General features: G+C 37.0%; 1 long non-coding RNA gene across 1 annotated transcript in view; it reads left to right on the forward strand.

The window, feature by feature from the left end:
* Nucleotides 1-11,736, forward strand: part of LOC128852920 (uncharacterized) — a 60,593-nt gene extending 48,857 nt beyond the window's left edge. The window contains exon 3 of the long non-coding RNA XR_008451048.1: nucleotides 11,337-11,736. This is a non-coding gene — a long non-coding RNA (uncharacterized LOC128852920). The remainder of the gene's footprint in view (nucleotides 1-11,336) is intronic.
* The last annotated feature ends 3,029 nt before the right edge of the window (nucleotides 11,737-14,765 follow it).

The following is a 14,765-nucleotide window of genomic DNA, read 5'->3' on the forward strand; positions in this document are numbered from 1 at the left end:
GGAAGAGGAAGCCCCGTCGTTCAACGTGTTTACGGGCAGACTTAGGTGCAGAAGTTAACAGACAGGCTGCAGAAAATAAGTCTGCCTCAGCAGGGACATGGGTTGTACAACCTCACTTCTGTGGCTGTAGTTTTACCTTCTGACATTGAATGTTTCAGAGTAGAATTTCCAATGTCTGGTTAATATAGTCCAATATCTGGGATAACTATTCTAATAAACCTGGAGATTTCATGAAATTAAATCTTGACCCTTCGTTGTGGCTTCAATAAGAAGTGATGAAGAACACAGGAACAAATTAAATTTGACTCTTTGGGGCAAAATTAATAAAACTGAAATTAATATCCTCCCTGAGGTGGTCATCTTCTTTATCTCTCTGCCAATTCAGACTCCTAAATCTTACTTTAATTGAGGCAAAACCTTTATCTGGAGTTTTTATGGCTCAGGAAAAAGAGAATGAGAATTTTGTGTTTAGAAATCATATTACATAGAGAGTAAAGTGACTTTAGATTCCTGCATTTTGTGATTTATAAAGCATATCATTCTCAGGATTATTGAACTTCACAGGAAAAGCAAAACATTCTTAGTATAGTCATTGCCTCTCTGAGAATAGTGCTGCTTTGTTCAAGATGCACATCTTATATTTTTGCATTAATAAACCAAAGATTTTCTTCATTTCCCAATTCTTTGTTGCACTACCTGTTTATTTGGTATTTTTTAATAAAGTTTCTGCATTTTACTGAGTACGCATGGTGTGACATTAGCAGGGAACATAAAGAGATAATGCCCTGTGACTTGGAACTACAAAGATGTATCGAATCACTGCAAATCTTGTTCAGAGTTTGCTAATATATTTTATTGACTCACAGAAAGTAGGCTTATACTAGGAAAAAAGTGCCCTGTTAGTCCGAAAGAGAAAGTCTCTTGCCTGATATAATGCCATAGCATTTACACAGTAATGGGGAATAAAGCACACACAACAAATCAGGAAAAAATTGCACAGGCACCAAGATAGTTTTTAAAGTGAAAGCCAGCAAGATGGTTCGTTTTTAACTTTAATGGACTGAGAGTGGCAAGGAAAACAAGGGAAAGCAGACCCTGCTATTTTAGGTCGTTCAAAATTATTCAGTTCCTTTTGAACTTAAGAAAGGTTTGGCTCCGAAGATGAATGTTTGAGAATTAAAAATACTTTGAGCCCCTGTCTGAATGGGAGAGATAAGACAAATTTATTGGCTCTCTAGCAGTCTCTCTAATCTCTTTTCATATTGCTACCAAGCAATTGCTGCCATGTGCTTCAGTATTCCTTCTCCCTGACCTGTAATGCCATTTTCTAGGACCATTCCCTATAATCTGGAACCAGGAACCTGAAGTTCTGACCGCAGGAGATTGTCTGGACTTCTTGCATGGAGCTCTTGGGACTGTCATCTTGACAGGCTAGATAGACTGAACAGTGAAGAACTTTGTGACAATTGTGAGATCAGTATTAGTCTGTTATCTCTCTCTTCATCCCCAAGGAACTCTTGAGATTGCGTTATCTGCCAATGTCATTTGAATAAAGTTTATGTTGTTCACAGATTGCTATTCTTTGGTGACCCAGATTAAATTTATCGCACGGCTTCATTCATTTTATCAAGAAAGATGCCTTCACTGTAAATGCAGCTCATTGCCAGATGCGCTCACATTGCCAATAGAGAAAAGTAGGCTTAAAAAGGACGTGGCAGCTTACTTCTCCTTCTGTTACACTTCTAGCGAGTTAAACATACAGAATGGCAGAATGATACAGGGAAAATTCTCAACTATTCATTCTGTAATAAATAAAACAATAAAAATATTTACTTCCCTTACCTCTTATTTTTTCTAACTATTGGGACTGAAAGAATATTTAGGGGAAACATCGAAGTATCAGCAGAAGATGGATTTATTAGCAAAGTTCATGCTTGTTCTTTTGCCAGGAACATTGGTTTGACTGAAATGTAAATGTCCATCGTCTACTGTTAGTCATTGCTCTTCTTTCTGGCTCATGGGAATTTAAATCTCACCATTCTGAAAGTATGGATAGAATAAGTTTAACAATTTTTATGAACTTTTAATGTTCTTTTCAATTGTTTGTTTCCATGTTGTGTATACATATACATATACAGACCCTCACACATAGATAAGGTCCACCACAAAAAAAACCCAAATTCTGTGCCTGTGACAGTTTTTATTTAACAAATTAAGAAAATGAATTATGATCACCTTCACAACAGCTCCATTTTGAGCCGACCCACGGCTGCATTGATGTGGCCAACATTCAAAGCAATTCTACAGATCACTGTCTGAAAGGCTGCTGAGGATCTCGGTGGGTTTTGCATTCACGTCTTCTACTGACTAAAAATGGGTCCCTTTGAACACCAACTGGATCTTTGGGATCTCTTCACCATGAGCCTCAGTCAATAATTCCTTCCCTGGAGGTGTTTAAGGAAAGGGTGGATGAAGTGCTGAGGGACATGGTTTAGGGAGTGTTAGGAATGGTTGGACTCGATGATCCAGTGGGTCCTTTCCAACCTGGTGATTCTGTGATTCTGTGATAATTGAAAAGTTTCCATCATGGATTTCTTCAGTTTCAGGAGAAACTGGATATTCAGTTTCTCACACACTGACATTTCCGAATGAAGGTATGACAATGTCTCTATTTGAACCTGTGTCCATTCACATTGAGTGGAGCGATCGAGCTGAACCCTTCTCGCTGTGTCAGGTCTATAACATCTCTCTGTCTCTCTCCTCCAACTCCTGGTTCTTGAGCTACAGGGTCCAGTCTCAGGGGTTTTTTGTGTTGGACCTCATATATATAAAAAAAATCCCTAAAGTCAGTTATTTATGAAGAGTTTATAGGACACAGCATCTCATCTTAAGCTTCGTAACACGTTTTGTTTTGCCAAGAGATTTGAATGCATTTCCTGTCTAAACACCAGTCTTTTTTTTTCACGATAGAAATAGGCATGAAACTCTAAAATGGTTGTGTCATATGATTATCTTCTGAATGTTCACAAACATATTTTCAAAGCAGCTTCCGCTTAACTGACAGCTCAATATGTAAAAGACGTAGAGCATATAGCCACACAGCGGCAAATAATGAGTAGAAATGGACAGACTGTTCCTGCTGAATAAAGTTTTAACCAATTTAATCACTCACATTTCCAAATTACACCTTTTCCAAACTCCTTATTATCAGTATAGCTGATAAAAAACTGCAAAGAAATATGAAAGTGCTCGATGAATGGTTATTTTTAATATGTGGCCATCTAATCATTAATTAATCAATCAAATCCTTGCCTACACAAATATTGAAGGAATACAATCCTCAGAAGTCCAGAGCCATATGTATTAGCAAAGTTGCTTGGGTCTTCTGCTTATGAATGTTTCTTTATGGGACTTTGTAATTCGTATTCTTACAAGGTAATGTCTGCTTGAAGAACAGAATACATTATTTGCCATTTGCTGTCCATTAATTTTTTTAAGGAAATTAAAGTCGTTCAGTCCAAACAACAAGAAAAGCACATGACCTCTGCCGACTAATTGCATTTGAAGTGTAGTAAATCATAAACTGATTAAGTGAACAGTTTATCATCTTCCTATGGGAGAAAATTTTGTTTGGTGTATCATTTGAAAATATTAAATTATGTTTCTTTATAAACATTTCGTATAAGGTTTCTGAAACCCTGAGTGGATGTTTGAAGGAGGTGAAGATTTAGCTGTTTTTCATTAGGGTACATAATTTGAGCCAGGAAATATTAAGCATATCAAAGATTTAGCTATTTTTCATTAGGGTACATAGTTTGAGCCAGGAAATATTAAGCATATCAAAGATTTAGTTGTGTATGCTCTGCATTTGCCATCAAAGCAGAGATCTTTTCTATTTGAGGATGGAAATGAATGGTAAATTCTGTCCTACATTGTAAATTTTGAGCAGGCTTATAACTTAAACTCATTTAAAGTTTCCAGACGTAAGATTTCCACATATAGTTTCTGCTAAAGGATTCCTCCCAATTCCAAAGAACTTTTTGACTTTTCAGGTAGGTGATGTCTAACGAAGCTGTTTGTTAGTCTCCAGACAATTGTCTTCTGGATAAATAATTTACTATGTTGAAATGCATTTTATTTTTAGATTGAAAGAGTAGGAGGGAGTTAGAGTCATATTCTTAATTAATTAATTATTAATTAATAATTAATAAATAATAAATAAAATATTGCTTACCAGGTAACCCTAAAGTACACACTCGTTCCCGTGGCTCCATAACTAAGCTGATGCTGAAGCCACTCGAGAATTTTTATCTTTTGGGAAAGATTTTGCACTTGTCAGGGTATTCTATAAAGTGTCTGCATGGCGCAGAATTTGTGCTCTGTATTTTATATTTAAATGTCTCTGCTAAGAGGTGTGATCACACTCACAATTATATTCTCTACTTTTCTGAGCACATCTGCCTTGTCAACCTTCCGAAATGTCATCCTCTGAAACCGGTAACGCAGAGCGTTTAAGATGATTCCTTTGTTATGAGACTGTATATATTTACTATTGGAAAATAAGATCATCTTTTTTTTTTCCTCCTTGTCTTCCAATGTTGAAATAATTTATATCTCTATAAATCTGTATACCAATCAGCAGTATGAATATTCCCGCTTTGTCAGGAAGCCCAAATCATGACTAACACAACTAGTAACGCTATTTTTAGTGTGTCAAAAAATTGCTAAGCAACAACTGGTCTCACTCATGCCCCCTAAGATATTTTCTCCAGCTTAAGTGGTTTTGTGAGAGCTGCTGTGTGGGATCTTTTGAACACATTGCATTGAAGGGCCATGAAGACTGGGGGAGCTTTCTACCCTCAAGAATTCTGAGATCAACGAAACACGTCACATTTAACGTTGGTGACTGTACCTCAAAACCAGAAAAAAAAAAACCCCAAACCAGGTTATTTTCAATTTATTTCTTGGTTGCTGTAACTTGAATACATGGGCTCTGCCTCATTAATGTGATGAATTTTATTATTTTTACATTTTGTCTATTAGCTACGTCATCTATTCAGGCAAAACTCTCCAGTAAAGAGTTTATAGAAGGGGAAACCGCAAAGACGTGTTTTAAAACATACTATTTTCTATTGGTAATTCTTAACCGAGTCCAGAACTTAGAGAGCCAGGTTTCCTTCATCCTTTTGAAAGTGCTCATTAAACGGAAAGCACAAGTATAGCTGATTATTTACATTTCATTTCAGCTTTCTCACTGTCTCATTAGACTCCCTGAATTCCTTGTAACTCTCGGTAATAATATATTAAAAAGATATTTCTTCATTAACAAGGCCTGCTATCTCTGTTAGTCTTTATTGAGAGTTTAATATATTTGAAGGGAACTGCCAGCTGTGCCTGGCATACAGGTTTTGATATTTTCTTTTCCCATATCTCTAACAAAGATTAAAAAAGAACACACTGAACACTAGAAGAAGTTGGAACATTGAAGCAAGTTTATTATATTTTGTGCATTTTATCTGTAGGTTTGAGCAAGTTTTATACAGATAATAACATTCAATACAACCACGATCGCATTAGGTATTTTCAAAGGAACAAAAGCTATCTCAATAAATGGAATTTTTGTAGTCCACCTGCACTCCCATATTACTTTGCTGAGAAAGGATAGAATACTTGGTAGCAGGAAAAGTAACCATGTGCCAAACTATAGTCTAATCTCAGTAAATAGACCCTTTTGGGTCTGGATGAAAAATTGTCGTGTTGGGGCATACCCCACCGGAGCAGTGCTTGATAATTTGCTTCAGGATAATACTGATAATACTAATAATAATGCTAATGCTAATGCTAACACAGACTAATATTAATCAAAGAAATAGACGTATGGAATGAAAAGATATATCCATTTGGAGAATTGTGATATAACTGTGGAAATGGTTTTTTTCTGGATTTAACACTGAAAAACTTTTTATTTCTTTTTAATCGAGATGGAAAATCATTTTCTATGGACCAAAATGATTTTCTATTGACCAAGTGGCTGGAAGCTGAATTGTCAGCAAGTGCCTTTAATGAGCTCTAGAGGATAACAAGATATCAAGCACAAACAAATACTACATTTTTGCTTTTGTATGGAGAAAGAGTTCTTTATGTTGCCATTGCTGTTGATGGGGAATCATAATACTCAGAGTTTAGTGCAATGCCAGTCCAGTGAAGGTGCGGTGTCAAATGCTGCTGCATGCAGCTACCTCCTGCATGAAAGCATTGATCCACATTCCTTGCTCTCACCAGACTGAGGTAGCTGAAGCAAAAATAAAGAAAAAAATAGAACATTACATGTTTTTTTATACATTCCGTCTGTGTGTATAGTATTTGTGTTTGCATATTTATGCGTACGTGCGAACATAGACATGTCTACGTACACACACAGACACACAAACACACTTTCTACATGAAAGACTTTTAATAGAAGCGTCTTCTATCTCAATACTGACCTAAAACTTAATTTCTGAGGACATGTCGCTACATTCTGAGACCTGACATACAGTGTAGATGGAAAGAAATGCCATGAGTTTGTTTATAGGCCATTTGGACTTAGGGGGATTTATCATAATATCTCCTATCCAGCAAAACACATGAGCACAGGAGTCGTACTCCTCAATTGGCTTCTTCTAAGGTAAATAAGCAAGTGCTTAGCTTACATTTGCAGGAACCTATAAATAATTTCAGTTGCCTAAAGTATCCTAAGGTCTTGTGGCTTGGTTAGAGCCTATCAGATTTATAATATCGAGCTCTGGACTGACCGGTTTTCTTGCCTCCCAGACAGAGATTTCCCATCAGAAATGACACCATATGCATTGCCAGGAGGCTGACTCAGATTGCCAAAACCCAGTTTAAATTGTATTTCAGATGAAACTGATAAATGTCCTCGATAATTTCAGTAACACCTCCATGAGTACAACAGGATTATATACATAGACTGAATCTTTACTGGATAGAAAGATTACTGGGGAGGGAGATCAGAAGGACGCACTAACCAATTGTAATAACACCTCTTTAATAAGCACCAATACTGTTTTTTCTTTATTTATTCTTCCTTTGCCCAAGCTAATTCCAACTCTGCATCGCTGGCAGTTAGTACTGGAGCGTCTGCTCTTTTGCCTGATTTCTGTTATTTGCTTACTGCTCTAAAATATTGTTTCCTGACACTTCAAAGTATTTTTTTCTCTAGAGACATATAACGAAAATATTTTTCTGGTAGCTGGCCCTGTCCATCAACCTGTCCGTTCCTTACTGTCTTTTTTCACTTTATTTTGCATTGGGCATTTCTTCACAATATCTCTACTAGATTTCAGTTCATTTGAGATAAAAGATAATTTCTGTGGTTAATCTTACTGCTTTGTGCTTATTTTCTTTCTTCATTTCCATCCATCTCATCCATCTCATGTATAAAATGCAGGCTTTCAGTAAGAAGTTCGGAGCTGAAGGATTTCCTGGTTTGTATTCATTAGTGACACTTTATTCAGTGTTAATTTTCTATGGAAAATCAATGACTTCCCTTTATCGGGAGCTCCACTCGCTTTGTTACTTTCGGATGAGCTTCCATCCATGACAGAATGAAGGTCAGGAAAAGAAAATTGCAGTTCAGTGACTGAAGGCTATGTTTCCATTTTACAGAGCCGTAGTAATAACTGGTGGCTACTTGGCCATTGCACGACAGATCTAATGGATGTGCAAAATGAATGGTTCTTTCTTCTTTTCTGTTTTCCCAACAGGACAAATTTGAAACACACTGTAGAAGTAGTGTGGAAAGGTTGCTTGTGCTGCAGTTGCTGTTAGGAGAAGTGTTGTCATAGTTGAGATATGTCTCTAAGACTGATTGCATGTGAACGTGAGCTCCAGCCTGGTGATGTAACTTAAAGCCACTGGGTGGTTGCCCTTCACCTCCACCTCCTTGCAAGAAGCACATACCTGATTATATCTTATGAGTTAAGGGCAAGAAGCAGTTGTTTGGGCTGCTCTGCTTTGTTTTTAATCAGCGTTCACTGAGAACGTCGCCCTCTCTTGCTCATTTCAGTATGACTCTGACTCATCTTTCCATTTAGCCGGACCTCCTTCGCTCCAAATTGTGCTACTTACTGTTGCTGGGCAACCCGGCACCATCACAGCCATACCGGCGGTAACCCTTTCCCTTTTACATTTTGTTTTTCACAAAAGAAATTGATGCAATATAAAATGGATTATGCCTTGGGATAAGCAGGTTACCCTGGTGGACATGGAACAGTTGCTTTGTATTAAATTTTTACTTCTGCAGTAAATTTTACTCTGCAGTAACATTTGATTGCCCAGCTCCAACACCAGCATACAGGTTACCTGGGAGGCACCGCTGGGAATGATCTTTGGGGTAGGAACCTCGTGTTACAGCCAGCAGCCGATCCTGAGACCACTATGCTTAAAGGTTTTGTGATAAGCCATCATCAAAACAGACGGAATAAGACTGAAAAGAAAGATTTTGGTGTTGTTTTGAGGGTTCAGCATGTGATGCATTGCAGACTAATACCAGAGGAAAGATTACATCAATATTTGAATATCTGTTAGTGTTCGAAATAATTACAGTTGTTAACATCCTGCAACCTCAGCCTGGTTTCCATGCTTCAGTGTGTGTTAAACTGGGAAGAAAAAACACAGGCTCCAGACCAAAAGGGATTGCCCTATGGGATGTAAGGGGAATACTTGCTCCTTGTGGAATATCTTAACTCATATCTTTGTGACCATAAATCATGGATCGATTTTAACAATTCCAGTAAATTGGTTAATTGTTGTTCGACAGGAAAATTTACTAAAGCTTCCTTGCATTATTACAGAATGTTCTCACTCCAGCCTTTACCACATCTCACCTATAATTTTCTATGATACTTCTTACAACCTCTTTGATATGAAATATTTAAAGGTTTTTGAGTATGTCCGTAATAGACTCCATTAGTAGTGTTTTAAAATTTGTTCTAACTACGATGCAGTTTGCCAGTATTCTATGGAGAGAAGATTGCACTGTATATCAAAAAAGCCAATCGTATATCAAATGAACACAATCTAATCTGCTTTTCTATATATTTCTGTGTGAAAAACTGAGATAATCATTTAGTGAAACAATAGAATAATCAATTTGTAATGTGGTTTACTGCATGACTCATTCATCTTTTCCGCGTGACTCATTCATCTTTTCTGTCTTGAACTCCAGTTTAAAATGAGCCTACGCAACAGTGATTAAAGAGTCCACCTGATAACTGTTTTTTAAGACCTCCATAGAAGATATCTATTAAACTTAATTTCAAAATCCACATATGCTTAGAAATTCTGAACAGAGCAGGTAGTTGGAGGAAAGAAAAATTAAAAAGGCATGTTTGACCTAGAGATAAAGAATGAGAAAACAGTTTCCCTTAAAACTCTTCTAGCACACAGAGCAGGAAAGATGTTCCTCATTTCAGACATATCCGTGCTTTGCAAAACCTGCTAGAATTGCATGAGGAATGATTGATTTCATGTTATTTGAAAGTACAAGTATTCGACTTGTGATAATTTCTTATTTCCTGATGAAGTGATTCAAATGAAAGGTGTTGTGCAATTCCATCAGATTTATTCCTGGTTAAATTTCATTAATTGAATTTGTTTAATGTGAGCCAAGTCTTGATTGAATCACTCTGCAAGAACAGAACAGGACTGGCATGGATTTTTATCTTTCCATATGACACAGTAGCTGAGTTACTTTGTCTGTTTATTCTTTCACTGTCTCCTGCTGTTAATATTGTTTGACCAAACCGGTTTCTGGTATTTTCACTCTTGTTAAAATTTAATTAGCCCAGTAGTAGAAATGTAGTACCTGTTATGAATGTTTTCTCAGAACTCTGATTTTCTATATCAGGATTATTTTTGTGTGTTTTTCATTTGTTGATTTGGGGTATTGGGGGGGGGGTGGTTAGGGGGTTGTGTGGTTTTTCTGAAGTAGAGGACTATGGGGACGATCTTTCCATTGCAGAAATAGGCCAGGATGGATAAAATACCAACTGTCAGCATTTGGAGCCGAGAACAAAACAATACATAGAAAAGACAACAAAAATATAAGAAAGACAATTGGCTTAAGAGAATAGAATCTGAAGTTAGGAAAAAGGAGTTTCTACAGAGGGAAACCTTTCAAATCATTAAAAAATATTCAAATAAACATTTTAGTTAAAAAACCCCAAAATCCAGTTGCCTAACTGCTCCAAGTCCTCCCCGCAGGAGGGAGGAGTGTCAGCTTGTCGGGATGCTTGTCTCAGGGCAGGGAAATCCAGGCTTCAGTCCAACATGGTCATTGGGTTCCTCTGTGTTAATCAGTCAGGTTCGTTCCATAAACCGAAAGTAGCAATACATATTTTCCCTCAAAATAATATAAAATCTAATCAATATATTTAAGATTGCGAGGCTTTTAGGTACTGAACTTACAGGATCATTGCTTGAAATGATAGAGCATGTAGTGTGACAGAAACATTTGCTGTCCAAATTGCACTGAAGGAAATGAAAATACCATTGATTTTGACATGATTTAGAATGAGAACATTTCTCCATGAATATGCGTAAAGCAACAGTGATCTTATGATTTTTCTTTTAATTTGGTTTTGATATTAAAATACTTGTGGAATGTTTAATGGAAATAATACGTGAATATAGGCTTTTACTAGGCTTAACTTTTTATAGATCTTGGATGAGTGATTTAGAAATAAACTCTCAAACATGTAGCTAGGACTCTCACAATGCTCTGTGTGCAAACTGTGAATATAATAAGAATATCAATGATTAATTAGCAAAACCAGAAAAAGCTGCCAATGAGGGAGGACTGTTAGAGTAGGAGGCTAAGTAGGAACCAGCAATTATGACCTGATTACATTTGTAATCAGCACAGAAAAGCCAGCCTGTACTTGTAATATTATATAGCCATATTAGTCTTGCATAGGTTAGATTCCTACTTTCATGAGAAATTGAAAATGAAAACAAATCTGAGAAAACCAAACTTTGATGAAACCATTAGCAACAACTTAAAAGAGCTGATTGCTTTATTCAAGGGAGAATAATACGGTCTTGGCTTCTGTAGGGTTTCACGCAACTCTGGTTTCTTCATATGCTGTACGCCAAAAAGTTGTTTATTGGAAGAATCCAAAAATTGGCTCTAAAACAATTAAGAAACAATAGCACATCAGTGCAATACCTGTAGAAGAGAACAGAACAGTTTGGCTGGAAGGCGCCTGCAGTGATCATGTAGACCAGCTGCAACTGTAGTAATCTGGATAATTTCCATGCGTTATGTATTTCAGAGGACAGGAATTAAACCACACACAGTGGAAAAGAATCTACAGCCTGCAAGGAGCCCACCCTGGAGCTGGTTTATGCAGTCACACTGCAGCCCATGGAAAGGACCCATGCTGGAGCAAGGGAAAAGCGTGAGGAAGAAGGAGCAGCAGAGAGGAGATGTGATGGATGAATCACAAACCCCTGTTCTCCATCACCCCTGCATCCCTCAGGAGAGGAGGCAGAAGAGCTGGGAGCCAAGGAGTGAAGCTGAGCCTGGGAAAGGGGTGCAGGAGGAAGGTGATTGATCTTTTTGGCTGTTTCTCACCATCCAACTCTATTTTTATTTGGTAACGAAGTACATTAATTTTCCCCAGGTCTTGTTGTTTTGCCCATGATGGTAATTGCTAAGTGATTCCCATGTCTTTGTCTTGACTTATGAGCTTTTCCATCTTATTTCCTTCCCCTGTCCTGTGGGGAGTGGAGGAGGAGGAGAACAAGAGCATCTGGGTGGGTGTCTGGATGCTGCCTAAGAACAACTCACTGCAACCGCATAAAGATGCTTACAAACATCATGTGTTCATTCTGGGAAGCTGCACAATATGTATCCTTCACTAATTGCACATGAACCAATAAAAATGAGCCATGTAAGAATAAACATAACCTGATAAAACATTTGCAACACTGAGAAAATGAAATGGTGCTCAAGAAGTGAAATCCGCATGAGACCATAAAATAGAGGGGAGAAAATATGAGATTGTAGAAAGAAACTGCATATTTTAGTTTTCATTTGAATAAGGACGGCAAAGTGGAAAGATCATAAATTAACTTTAGATTGGTAGTCTATCAAAGAAGTTAACTGACCTCTGCTTCTGAATTTTCTGTTTTGCACAATAACCTGCAGTGAAATTATTTTATATATGAAAAGCTCCACTTCAGTAAATGTCATGCTCTTAATACAGTCATTCTCCAAATACTATTATATCATAAAATGTTACAGAAAATAATGAGGATAGTTTATAATTAGAACAGTGCAGGATCGCAATCTGAGATTACTCATTCACTTCAGCATTCCCGTGCCACCGTCTGTATAACATTTGAATGTCACAAAGCTTCATTTATTAATATTTGCACAGTAGTGTTGAACGCTTGGATAATAGTTTGTAGATACGCAATGAGCTCTTATTAGATCCCAATAAAGCCACAGATATATTCTCTTTCCTGCAGAGTTTCAGAGGCAACACCTATGTAATGTGTAAATGTACTGTGTGAATGGCTAAAGTTCTCCAGTTAATAAGTTAAGGGTTTTTAGGAAGTAATAAAGCAAAGTTTTAGTTTCATATTCTTGTCCCTAAGGATCATTTCTTAAGGCACAAAACTGGGTTCTCTACTATTTTTTTTTTTAAGATTTTAGTTCTTTTTTTATTGAGTGTTCACAGAATTTGTTCATGGTGTGAATCACAGACTCTGGACTGATATTCTTGTACCAGAGGTAAAAAATAAGAGAGGCGATAGCTTGGTTTGTGCCACTGAATGCAGAGTTATCGATCTTAGACTGAAGTCATTGAATGCGTTGAGACCAAATTTCAGTTTCATGGGTGTTGCCATAGACATACACCTCTGTTTATGTCTGTTGCACGATTCCACGGCAAAGGCAAGTTTTTTACTACGTTTTGGTTGGGTTTTTTACTCCTTTATGCTTGCTGATCGTTTCTGTGACTTTTTAAGTTCATCTATGGATTCATAACTCTTTGTGTTGTAGTATTCCCTGCCTGTTTAACCAGAGGCTTTTTCCTTCTTCTCACAGCATTGCCAACAGAAAGGTTAAAAAGTCATTATATGACATGAGGTTTTTGATATAAATGCTACCTGCACTAGAGTTGTTCCAGGCATGTATTCCCACTGCTGTTTGTTCAGGGCTCACAAGCTGTTTTTTTGATGCACTTAACAGTATAGCTAAGCTAAATTATTTTCAATTTTTAATACAATTCTGGTATTGTCTTTATTATAGGATGATCTAACTTTGGCTGTACAGTTTTCCTTTAGGAAAGGCTTTAAAAAATTAAAAATACTCTTCATAAAGCCTTAAAATAAAAATTGCTTTTATTGATATTTAGATATTCCTCCAGCTGCTCTAGCAATTCAAGGATTTTCTGTACTTAGTACATCGCTTCCAGTTGTGTTTTCCTTTCTGTCTTTCCTTTCTCTCACTTTATCACTTTTTTTTTTCGTCCCCTCAAGCAAGCCAGGTGTTTCACAAACCTTGGGAAATGTCCCGTGGAAGGAAAATTCAAAAAAATGATACACTGTACATCTCAGTGTTACACACAGCTCTGAAATCCCCTCCTTCTAGTTATAAAGGATCTTTAATCCAAATAGTGCATCAATTACTGAATTATATGAATCAATTATTTGATTATTTACAGCAACCATTTGATTCCAGTACCTGAAGGGGCTCCAAGAAAGCTGGGGAGCGGCTGTTCACCAAGGCTTGTGGTGACAGGACGAGGGGCAATGGGAGAGGAAATGGATGGGCTTTAAGGTCCCTTCCAACCCAAACTATTGTATGACTCTACGCTTCCAAGTCATCGTGTCATGATACAGTGGAATGCAGTAATATTTCCAAAGGCATTCCAGTGCCCCCCAGAATCGTCCCATCCACAGTCAGATCTGCTGGGTTGCAGGCTTTTTATTTTCTTCTTTTTTCCCTGAAAATGTCTTGCTTAGAAAAAGGACTGAATTGTATGGCTGCGCTGACCTAGTTAGAAAACTGTTTTCACAGAGCATTATTAACTTTGATTTCAATTCTTCATTACTGATTCTTCATCTGATATTGTTACAGTAATAGATTTAATAAGTGCTCCCAAAACAAATCAAACTTGGGAAATGTTTTCCATGACATTTTACAGATATAGACAAGTAAACAGTGCATTTAATTCCATTTGTAAAAACCTCTGTTTAGCAATTAATTATGACAATTTTGGAAAGAATATGCTTAATCATGGTCTTTAATTTTGCTTTCTGGAGTTGTAAATACAGAAGACTACAGTCATCCACTATTAATGAGAGTTCCAGACTAAAAGGCAGGTTTTGCAGCACAAAGAAATTAGACTAGAAAATAGGACAGTAGAAAAAATATCATATAAAAGAAAGCGGACAAAGGCTGCGTTTTCTTTGATTTTTGAGGGGAATATAAATAATTCTGGAGATCATTCTACAGGGATCTAGTTACTACCAACAAGGCTAAGGAAAAGTTTTGATTTTGAAGACTATTCACTGAGAACCCCATTCAGCCTCAGTAATGAAACAAAGCAAAACCCCAAGCAGTAAATTTCTCTGAAAACTAAAACATCCTTCTGATGATATTTTTCACAAAATTCTATTTTATGAGGAAATTATTCTGCAATGTACCAGTCATTACGTGAAATTGCAAATTGGGGCATGTCTTCGATCAC

The sequence above is a fragment of the Cuculus canorus genome, chromosome 8, assembly GCF_017976375.1.
Source record: "Cuculus canorus isolate bCucCan1 chromosome 8, bCucCan1.pri, whole genome shotgun sequence".
Classification (NCBI taxonomy): domain Eukaryota; kingdom Metazoa; phylum Chordata; class Aves; order Cuculiformes; family Cuculidae; genus Cuculus; species Cuculus canorus.